The sequence below is a fragment of the Marmota flaviventris genome, chromosome 4 (genome assembly GCF_047511675.1).
Source record: "Marmota flaviventris isolate mMarFla1 chromosome 4, mMarFla1.hap1, whole genome shotgun sequence".
Lineage (NCBI taxonomy): Eukaryota > Metazoa > Chordata > Mammalia > Rodentia > Sciuridae > Marmota > Marmota flaviventris.
This window is the reverse complement of record NC_092501.1, coordinates 35,274,625-35,286,709: the sequence shown is the minus strand read 5'-3', so window position 1 is coordinate 35,286,709 and position 12,085 is coordinate 35,274,625. Positions and strand designations below refer to the sequence as shown.

The 12,085-nt window shown below is 37.0% G+C and overlaps 1 long non-coding RNA gene across 1 annotated transcript in view; it reads right to left on the bottom strand.

The window, feature by feature from the left end:
• LOC139705354 (uncharacterized) overlaps window positions 1–11,908 on the bottom strand; it is a 38,969-nt gene extending 27,061 nt beyond the window's left edge. The window contains exons 1-2 of the long non-coding RNA XR_011707228.1: window positions 10,835–11,908; window positions 10,309–10,380 (exon numbers count right to left, since the gene is read on the bottom strand). This is a non-coding gene — a long non-coding RNA (uncharacterized lncRNA). The remainder of the gene's footprint in view (window positions 1–10,308; window positions 10,381–10,834) is intronic.
• Window positions 11,909–12,085: the final 177 nt, after the last annotated feature.

Sequence of the window (12,085 nt, the reverse complement as noted above, 5' to 3'; positions counted from 1 at the left end):
GTGTCATTGTGGCTGCCATGAAATCACTTTTTATGCTAACAAACAGAAAATGTATGATTTTAAGTTTTGAGAGCATTTATCTTTGTCAGATATATTACAAACAAGTAATTCAAACTATCAAAATGTTAAATTCTTATGAATTTAACATAGTTTCCTTTAAAGTTTCTAAAATAAAGTTTATGAAGCAAGCACTTTTACTCTCTGAAATGATATCTGTCCAAACATTACACTAGGCACAATGCCACCCACTTCAGAATCACCTATTGTAGCTTATTAAAAATGAGGAATACTTGGCTCACCCCAAAGTTACCATCCAGCTAGGATTTACTTTATTGTTTGCAACAACAACAACAATGAAAAAAATTTAAATGAAAGGAGATTAAATGATATTTTATAAATAAGTTCAGTGAATTGTCAATGTCAGCTAAAATTGCTTTATTTTTTTCCTCTCCACCCTCCATGGTGTCAGCTTCATTCTGAAGAGAGCTATCTTCTATTCCCTGAGAATCTGCTTCCTGTATCACATCTTAGAAACAAGAGGAGGTTGTTTCTGCAAGTACTCTAAAGAAGCATTCTCCCTTAAAATAGAAAAATACTTCTTTACCTGAATTGAGTCAAGTGCCCATTCCTGAGCTGAATAATTCAGTCATGAGATGGGCTCACACTAATTAACTCTAAGCAATGTGCCTACACCTATATCCAGACATGGAGACACCTTCTCCTAAAGCACACTATGTAAGAATGGGAGGATGTGTATGAACAAGATAAGGAGAAATTGATGAGAAAACACCACAATGCCTATACGCTTCTCAGACTCTATAGCCACAAAGGCAGTACACTTAAATTCCCAGGAACATCATTCTCATAGAATACAATGTAAAGATCCACCCTTTCACCACCCTCCATGATAATTTTGCAACTTGACAACTTTAATCTCTAGGTAAAGTCTGAATTTTAATAAGCTCTCCAAAGTAATTCTGTTATCCATTTTTAACTGGCTTTCATTAAAATTAAATATTCCATTATTTCATCAACAGACTATGGATACATATGATGTGCTGATATCTGAAAAGACAAAAAATAAGCCTATCAATTTTATACAACATTTTTATGGAGCTGAAGAATAAAAGAAACGTTAGTTTAAATTTTTGGATCTGACTGTTGACTATTTGAGATGACAATTCAATTTTTCAAACAACTTTGAGGACCACTGTACTAGACTGTAAACTCCTTAGGGATAGTTCGATTAATTTATATTTAAGACACCAAATCAAATATATTGTTGTGTACTCTGCAGTAAGTTAACAACATTGGTTACCTGGTGACTTGTTTTTACCAACAGGAAAGTTGGTAAGAGTCTCTAAAATTAAAACATTCAGCGTTACACAACTTACAGTGAGAGATAGATAAGAGTTTTGACATTACACTGGAATTTCTGGGCTTGCAAACAAATGTCTCATCAATAGCAATAGACAAAAGAGTCTACAAGCCCAGAAAATCCAGGGTAATGTCAAAACTCTTATATATCTCTCTTAGGACCAGATTTGTCCTTAGAAAGGGGTCTCAAAGAGGTTTTAATCAGTATGAATTACAAAAGCATATGAGTATTAAGGTACTTATGAAACATCTTGACTTTCACTATGAGCTTTTTTACAAATATATTAATACTTCTACATTGACAGCATATTTCCTAGAAAGTAGATTTTTAGTGCCACTTAGCTTCCTGCAACTAAATAAATCTCCTTTGCAGTGAAAAGAAGGGTCATAGATAAGAAAAAAATGGTTCATAATCATCAGAATGCAATTTTGGATCCTCTGAAGCTAGGAACTTGTTGACATCCTGGAAGGTGTCCTTATGTGGGTAATCCCTACTTCATAGGATGCTTTTACCCCATGGTTGATGAAGTGACTCAGCATGCCAGCCTCCTATGAAGAAATATATGACTGAAATAGCTCCAGTAAGGCTTAAATCACCTCATTAGTTGTGAAGATTTAACATGTACATGAATGCTTCTGCCTAAAAATGGTGATATTGAAAATCCCAATTTCACATTTGCCTGCCCTTTAAAAATCAATTACAGAGTGGCATCAGCAGGATGGTAGAATAGAATTTTCGATCACTGGTTCCCTCACAGAACATTAATTTTCTCACTTTTTCTTATCTCTGACCAGTTTTTTCATTGTGAAGGGGATACTCATATAGTTTTCTAACATAATGATAAAAACTTCTTTTGGAAACACCTTTCTGAGAACAAATCTGGATTCTTAGTGACAACCCTATTATTCCCACTGCTTCTGATATGACATTTTCAAGTAAGAAACCATGCAAAAGAACCAAACAAAAATTTTGGAGCTAAAGAACATGATAACTGAAATGAAAGTTTCCAGAGAGCCTCAACAGCTGACAAAGCCTACAGGAAAAAATCGCTGAGCTTGAGGACAGGTTATTTTAAATTTATCCAATCAGAAGAACAAAAAGAAAAAAAAAATTAAAAAAACCTAGAAAGTCTACAGGATTATGGGACATCATCAAGTAGATCAATATATATATATATATATATATATATATATATATATATATACAGAGAGAGAGAGAGAGAGAGAGAGAGAGAGAGAGAGAGAGAGTGTCTTGGAAGCAGAGAAAAAGAAAAGGGGCAGTAAGTATATTTTAAAAAGTAATTATAGAAAAACCTCCCACATCTGAAGAAGGAAATGCCTCCAGATTCATGAGGCCCAAGGACCCCAAATAGATTAAACATAAAAACATCTTCATGGAGACACATTATAATTAAATTGCCATGAATTAAAGAAAAGGAGAATTTTAAGTGTAGCAAGAGAAAAACAACTCATTACATTACAAGGGAACCCTCCATCAGGCTGTCAGTGGATCTCTGCAACAATCTTACCGACTAGAAGAGATTAAGATCATAGATTCTAAGTGCTAAAAGAATAAAGCTTCCAACCAAGAAAACTCTAAATAAGGCAAAGTGGTCCTTGAGAAATGAAGATACATAAAGACAAACAAAAGCTAAGGGAGTTCATTCCCACCAGACCCGCCTTATAAAGGGGTTTAGGTCTCTTGCTGCAGCAACGCTAGGGCAGGAAGAGGAGCTCGGTAAGGCCAAGATGAATAAAAATGAGACACAGAAGAACACCATGCCTACCAAAGACACCACTGAGCAGGAAAAGTGGAGTGAAATTTCCTAAGAGCCTCAAGGATTCCCCATGCCCATCTCTCTGAGTCCCCAGTTGGGACGTGGAGGAAGAGCCACCTGCAAGCTGCACTGTGAACCCCAGCATTATTATGAAAATATGTGAAAACTCGTTGTAAAGGCAAGGATATAATCAAATTCAAAATACTTTAATGTTATGTTAGGTGGTATGTATGTCATTTTTAACCCTAGTAGAAAAAAATTAAAAAAACAAAATAATATAACTACAGCTACAATAATTTGCTACTGGATGTACAATATAAAAAGATGCAAACTGTGGCATCAAAAAAATAAAATGTGGGGGATTAAATTAAAGAGTTTTGTATATAGTGTTAAGTTGTTACTTAGACTATTGCAACCCTAAAATTTTTATATGTCTTATTTATGGTAAGCACAATGAAAAGATCCATGCTAGACACACAAAAGGTAAACAGAATAGAATCAAAGCATACCACTACAGAAAAGCATCAAATCATAAAGAGAGATAGTAAGAGAGGAATATTAAAACAAAGGAGCTAAAAAACATTTGGAAGACAATTAACAAAATGGCAATAGTTAAGTCCTTATCTATCAATAATTACTTTAATTGTAAATGGATTAAATTCTCCAATCAAATGACAGAGTGGAGGAATGAACTGAAAAGAGAAAACAATATCCATCTATATGCTGCCTATAAGAGATTTATTCAGCTTTAAGGACAACACATTGACTAAAAATGAAGAAATGGAAAAGATACCCCATACAAATGTTAAACAAAGGAAAATAGAGGTAGCTACTTATAGCACATAAAATAGAGTATGTCAAAAAGAATAACAAGAGGTAAAGATAATTATATGATAAAGGAGTCAGTACACTAAAAAGATATAGCCATTGTAAATATATGCTACCTGCATCAGAGCACCTAAATATATAAAGCAAAAGAGAAACAGACCTGAAAGAAGAAATAGCAGTATAATAATAGTAAGGAACTTAGACATCCTGCTTTCAACAATGGATAGGTCATCAAGAGAGAAAATTAATATGGAAATAGAGGATTTGAATGACATTATAGATCAAATAGACCTAAAAGACATAACAGAATATTCCATCCAACAGCAGCAGAATGTGCATTCTTTTCAAGTATATATACATTCTGTGAACATTATCCTGGATCAATTATATGTTAGACCACAAAACAACTCTTAAAAAATATAAGGAGACTGAAACTATACAAGTAACTTTTTCAACCACAATGATTTAAAATTTGAAATGGTATAAAATTCGAAATTTGGAGGAAAACATATAACAGCAGGAAAATTGGAAAATTTACAAATATGTATACAAATACCTGGGGTAGGGAGGGAAAGGGAGAGACAAAGAAAAAGAGGAAAAATATAAAAGATCTCAAATAAGCAACTTAACTTTAAGTCTCAGGGAACTAGAAAAAGTTAGCAGAAGGAAGGAAATAATAAAGGAAAGAGCAGAAATACATGAAACATAGACAAGAGAAATAAATTATCAATGAAACGAAGAGTTGGCTTACTTGAAAAGATCAACAGCATTAAAAAATCTAAAAAAAAAGGAAGAGGAGACTCAAATAAATTGTAAATGAAGAGCAGACATTATAACTGATACCACAGAAATCTAAAGAATCATTTAAAAACTATGAACAATTATATGACAATAAACTGTATAACCTAGAAGAAATGGAAAAGTCTCAGAAACATGAACTCTACTAAGACTGACTCACAAAGAAATAAAAACTCTAAACAGACTAAGAATGAGTAGGGAGACTGAATTGGTAAACAAAAACCTCCTAACAAAGAAAAGCCTAGAACCCGATAGCTTCACTGGTAATTTCCACCAAACATTTAAAGAAAATTTATCTTTCTCAAATAGTGGAAGAGGAGAGAACATTTCCAAACTAATTTTATAGGGCCAGCATTACCCTGATACCAAAAGCCAGAGGATTGCAAATTAAGGTCAACATGGACAACTTAGCAAGACTCTGTCCCAAACTAAAAAATAAAAAGGGGAGGAATGTTGAGCACAATGGTAGAATCCTCCTGAGTTTAATTCCCCCATCCTGCAAAAAGCAAACAAAAATCACCTTGTATATATCTTAAAAATCTTGAAAAAATTAAACTCCAATACCTGATGTGTTAATTTACTAAAATCTTTCCAGAATGCACTCTGTCAATCAAAGAATTGTTTTAATGTAGTAATAATTGCAGAGCCCCAACAAGCAATCTCTGTAAAATATTGGTAACAATATTTGTTGAGCCTGTGAGCCAAAAATATGCTAGTATGTTAAAAGCTGGGAACCTCTGAATCTATCCTCAAAAACCTTGAAAGAAAAGAAAAAAGGCTAGCCCAAGATGCTTATATTTGGTTTCCACCTTAATAAAGAGTGATTATTTCAGTAGCTCTAGTAGAAAATGTTCCATTCAGATGCTGGACAACAAGGAGGCACTTAGTAGGCCTTCAGTGCAGTCCTCTATTATAGCCAAATCTACTATGGGTTATAATATCCTAAATGGTATACAATTATGGAATTTGGTGGGGGAGGTACCAGGGATTGAACTCAGGGGCATTCAACTACTGAGCCACATCCCCAGACCTATTTTGTATTTTATTTAAAGACAGGGTCTCATGAGTTAATTAGTGCCTCTCTTTTGCTGAACTCAAGATTCTCTTGTCTCAGCCTCCTGAGCCTCTGGGATTACAGGCATGCACCAACACATGCAGCTCAATTACAGAATTTTGAAAGGAACAAAATGTATTCATTTCTGCCATAAAATTTATTGAGCAACTATTCTGTTCTTTACAGAGAATTAGGAGATGAATCTGAACAGCTTACCAGATATGATTCTTAATTTCTCCATGTATAAAATGGGGATGAGTCCCTACTCTACAGCAATACTCAAAGTAGGTTCCTGAGAATACATAAGCCAATCCAGTAAAAGTGCTGAGCACCATCTCTAGTACCAAGTAATGCTTATTAAGTTAAAATGGACCATAGTTCACAAATCCCTTTTGTATGTTCTCTCATTTTCCCTTACAACACTGTGTAAGGGTAAGAAAACTAACTTAGAGTGATTTTGCCAAAGCCACATAATTAATTAAAAATCAGAAAAGCCAGAACTGAAGCCTATTTTCACGGTTCAAAAATTTCTTCTTTCCAATAGTTGGAGTTAAACCATAGAGGCATCTTTTCTAACTTTGAAAAAGAAAGTCTGTGCTTTCATAAAGATTATTGCAATTCCTAAACTACTAACCATAGAATTAAGACAGGAAGATAATACATTTTACTTAATTAGAGTTGTGCCTTAAAACAGTTGGTTACACCAATGGAAATCAACCAGTTGACTAGTTTATAGATTAGCTAAGACAAGAAAATCTATGGGCTTATATGTGTGTTTGTGTGTATATATGCATGCATATGTGCTAAGTGTAACAGTAATGTGTTTAGCTGCAAATGACAGGAAAAATTAGTATGGATTTAAACAAGATAGGGATTTATTTGACTCATGAAACAAGCAATCCAAATATAAGCAGCCCAAGCTGTTGTAGAAGTTCTACAACTTCAGGAATGTTCCTGATTCCTTCCAAAGATTGCAGCATCACATCCAAACATCATATCCTCATTTCAAGAATAATAATAGCAAATGTTTTCTCTATAACACTCAGCTTATACCTCATTGGCCAGAATTATGTCACATTATCTTTATTTCCCATAAGAAAGTCCAGCGAAGAAACCACTTTTAACTTAGCAGCATGCCATTCCAAGTTAAATCAGAATTCTCTTAACGAGACAAAAAGGAAGAATGACTAGAAATGCCTGTCATTCTGATATGATGTTTTCAGCAACCTTAGAAACCATATGCAGGCATTTCAATATTTATTGCTATTAACATGTTCTTCTAAAATAGGTTCTAAAATATCTCCACAGCACTGAGCTAAGATGTGGTAAAAATGTAGTTTGTTCACCCACAAATGCAAATATATATAGATAGATAGATTTGTATATGCATGCAAACATATATATGATAGATATTTGTATATATGCAAAGATATTGTATACATGCAAATATATCTTTATCTATCTATATATAAAGTTACTTGATATTTTAGGCTTGTTATGAGAGCTCTTTAAGCCCTGTTCTCATTACTTTGGTGAAGATTGGTTTACACATATTCCTGAATAATGAGATTGAGATATAGTAAAGCTCATCAGTTAGGGTGCCACTAATTTGGGAGGTGTTCTTTTATAGTTGAGATGCAACTCTAGAGCTGTGCTATCCAATGGTGGCTATTTAGATATAAATTAAATTTTAAAAATTAAAAATTCAGTTCCATGCTCACCATAGCTACATTTCAACTACTCAAAGACCACATGTGTGGGCCCGGGTTGTGGCTCAATGGTAGAGCGCTTGCCTAGCAAGCGTGAGGCACTGGGTTTGATCCCCAGCACCATATAAAAATAAACAATTAAAATAAAGGTATTGTGTCCATCTATGACAAAAAAAAACCCACTTGTGATTAATAGTTACTCTGAGATAGTAGAACTATGGAATATTTCTACCATTACAAAAAGTTCTATTGATAGCATTTGTTCTATAAGATCAAGATTTTTAAGAAGCAAAACCAGGACCAAATCATCTGAGTGTAGTTCATCACTCAAAAGTATTTCTCTAACTCTTCTTTGGAAATAGAAACCCCTTTACAAGTTACATTAAGTAAACATCATGTTTTATGTATTTTGAGTTTATAGCTTCCTTAACAGCACATTCCAGGTACACATGCTATGGGTGGGGATTTAAGAAGTAATTGGACTTGGTGTTTCCCCTCTATGCCATGACTTATTTTGGGGGAAAAATGACTAAGATGTAATGTAATAGACATATAAATGTAAGTATGTATATGTTCTGGGAGCTAAAAGAAAAAGATGATTCTAAAATCAGGAGGTTATAAAATTCTTTACAAATTCAAATGAATGCCATACCAAGAGGTTTGGACTTTTATGGTAAGATCAGCTTGTTACGAATTCTGGGTTTGAAAAACATGCAACTCCATCTCCCCATGTTTTAAAACTATTAAAACATTTTAAGCAAAAGATTGGTAAAAATATATATGTATTTTCAAGGGGCTATTCTGGTGGCAATTACAGCAGGTAAGAAACTGAAGGCAATACCTGTTGCAAGCTATAGAAATAACCTGGGTTCAAGATAGCAAAAGCCTTGATGAGGTCAGTGACAATGGGAATCCAGATAGAGAATAGATTGAAGAGAGGTCTGTTTAAAAATTCAAAGCTTGATGAACATCTATTCTACAATTTGACTCTAGATAACATTGTGTAATTTAAAAATATTCATCTTCTAAAGGTAAAGATTTATCCCATCACTGGGTATATTCTAAAAAATGAGTTGCAGAGATTCAATAACTGCATTTTAGTATGTTGTTTTTACTTTTTAAAGAGGAAGGAACTGTGTGTGTGTGTGTGTGTGTGTGTGTGTGTGTGTGTACAGAAAAATAGTTATGGAAGATTTTGTAAAGATACAGATCAGGGTATTAGTGAATACCTATATTTGGGCAGGTTCATAGTGTTTGTTTTCTTCATTTTGCTAATCTATGGTTTCTATTTTTTTCTTTCATGACAATTTGTTGCTTTTCGGGGGGTGGGCAGTACCAGGGATTAAACTCAGGGGCACTTGACCACTGAGCCACATTCTAGCCGTATTTTGTATTTTATTTAGAGACACCGTCTCACTTAGTTGCTTAGTGCATCGACCTTGCTGAGGCTGGCTTTGAACTCGTGATTGTCCTCTCTCAGCCTCCCAAACCGCTGAGATTACAAGTATGTGCCACTGCACCCAGCATGTTGCTTTTTTTTTTTTAAATAAAAGAATGGTTGTTTTTAAAGTAGGAATTTCAAAGAGTCACAATAATTATACCTAAGAAAGTATTCTCACAATGTTTTTAACAATGCCAACATGGCTAACATAAGTACATTTCCCCAAGTTTACTACTTTAGGACAACACTCAATTGAAATGTAAAAAATTTTTTAAAAAGTGTTAAAAAATGAGTTGCACTATTTCATAACCTTATCTTCCACAATAGTTATATACCATTCTTAAATGATTGCCAGAGCCTACTTTGCTGTTATTCACTACATTAGTATTACTGTATGTAATTAAAATAGAAGTTATCTATAATTTCACCTATTCCCTTTTAATCTAGTCTTTTTCTTTTACAGAAATAATGAGTTCTCTAACTCCCTCTGCCACCCTACAAAACCCTATTCCCCAGAGGTATTTCATCTTCCTAAATCTACCTAAAAACTCACTATTTAATGAGTTCAGGTTTCCCCTCTGGACTAAGAAGGTACAATGCTTCTTCTGCCTCATCTCCATTTATTCCAAGGCTAACAAGTTTATACGTGGATGCCACATTTAGCAGAGCCAAAAAGCAACTTCTCTACACCTCTGTACAGAACAGTCAAAGATCTCTATATGTCCTGCTCCACAAACATCTCCTCTCCCTACTTGCCAGAAGTACCACATAGCTGTTAAGAATGTGTCTCTCAAGCCCACAAATTCTCTCAGAGCTATCACACTACAGCCTCTCCAGTTCCCAAACTGGAGCATGTATAAAGGAGGGACAGGGTGGTGAATTGAGAGGAATATATTTAATAGGAAGTACAAGCAAACATCAATGAGCTAGTTACAGGTGATAATGGACATGTCTAGAAATGGGTTGTCTACTCTGGTGCAGTGGAAGAAATTAACATTTCTGACTTGCCTTGTTTTGTTAATATTTAAGCATTTGTTCTATTGAATGTGACTACTTGTACAGACATACTTTTGTTTGCCTCTCACATGAAAAGTGAAAGCATAAGGCATGTAATCCAAGTGGTTTCTGATCCAAGCATTTTTATAGCATATTATTAAATCTAGCTCAAAAATAATAGGAAAGATAATACCTTCCCCCCTAATATTTGCTCTATCAATCCAGACTCAACAGCACAGAATATCTTGAATTGTATTAAAAAAATAAAGGCTTCACTTTATAAAATACCATTTGAGGTGTTATTTTATCAATGATCAGCATGCCCACCTGCTGAAAGTAGAAAATAATGGCATGCTCCTCTCTCCATGGGTGAGTATTTCAGGTTTAAGATGGAAAGTTCTGAAAAAAGAAAGGAGGAGGAGGCTGTTATAATGTGTGTATACATCATTTCCCTCCAGAAAGAATTAGTACTGAAATGCTTTTGCTGGCTTTATGACACAGATTCCATACCTTTTGTTAATTAACAAGGAAACAGGTGGTGACAACAACTACATCAAAACTAGAAAGACTTTCCAAATTGAAATCAGACTATCATTTTGAAGACAATATGGAACACTATTGTACTTATTACATTGTTTATTTCAAGATCAGCTTGTTACAAATTCTGGGTTTGAAAAACATGCAACTCCATCTCCCCATGCACTGCAACTAGGAGTTATACTAATACATGAATGTAGAAAACAACAGATGACTAAAAAATCATCTTTGGATTTGTTTTATTATCATTCTTATATTTGAATCTTGAGTGTCCTCGATCAGAAAATTCATTCAACCTTAAGCAATGAAGTCTCACCCTAAAAATCCGAAGACCTGAATGTCGAGAAATTCTCTATTTTTAATAGGCAGCACAGTCCTTTCTTACTCCCTCCCTTCTCTTGGATCAGCAGGTGTCTCTGCCGCTCCAGTAGATCGAGAAAAGGAAAAGGAGGGGGCGATGAGAAAGGAAAGGAAATTGTCTACGTATTTTGGTGGTGGAGGTGGGAGGTATTTTAATATGATTAAACTCTCCAGTTTTAACGTTCTTAACCATATTTTATAATGATCTGCTATTAAGGATTATGCAGCAGAGTTTGGGTATGTCCATCTGTAACTTATAAACGGAAAGGAACAAGGAATAGGAGGCAGCACAGGGATGGGGTGGGGGAGAGCAAATGTGGGCGCGTGGGGACGGGAAGGGAGAGGCGGATTTGGCAGTCAGAAGGGGGACGGGAGGAACAAAAATGGAAACTGTGGCCTGGCTGCCCTGCCCCATTGTGTGCGTGTGTGGGGTTGGGGCCCACAATGTCGCACTCCCCTCCTCCCACTCCGGGCTTTTCCTTTGCTGGTCTAGGCCACTAAATATAATGTACAAAAGGTCAATAGCCAAGAAAACAAAGGCCATCTCCCGAGGATGCGCAGGCTTGCTGCCGGGCGACCAGGAATCGGCAGGGCAAGCGGCGGTCCCAGGGCGCGTGGCTTTGGGGCGTTGGAGGGAAGAAGCCCCAAGATCACCAGCCCAGACCCTTGGGCCCACGGCGCTCGCCCGTCCTCACTACCCCTAGGCGCCTCTGACCAGGGCGGTCGGTGAAGGCGAAGCTGAGCGTCCGCCCGCCTTATGGGTGCCACTGGGGCTCGCCTCATCCCCGTCTGACCCTTTTCAGGGCTCGCCTGGTTGCCCCCGAGTCCAGGCCCTCCTGTGCTGGATCCCCTCCTCGTCATTTCGGGCGGCAGTCTCCAAAAAACATGGCGGCCGGGCATCGACCGCGGCGCCTCCTCTCCGGGTCCTCGGGGTTGACGAGGTTAGCTGCGGCCAGCGCCCGGGACCCGCGGCGGGCAAACCCGGGAGGTGCGGGGGAGGCCCGGGCCGAGAACTGGAAGGAGCGGCTCGTTGCCGAATCCGCTAGCCAGGCGCGCGCGGGGGCGGCGGGAGGGCGCGGGCTTCGGCTCAGGCTCGCGCGCGGAGGCGCGGACGCGGGCGGGGGCGGAGCGGCAGCGGTGGTTGGAAGCGGCAGCTCAGAGCCCTCTCGCGGCCGCGGCGGCAGCAGCGCCAGCCCCAGCAGCAGTC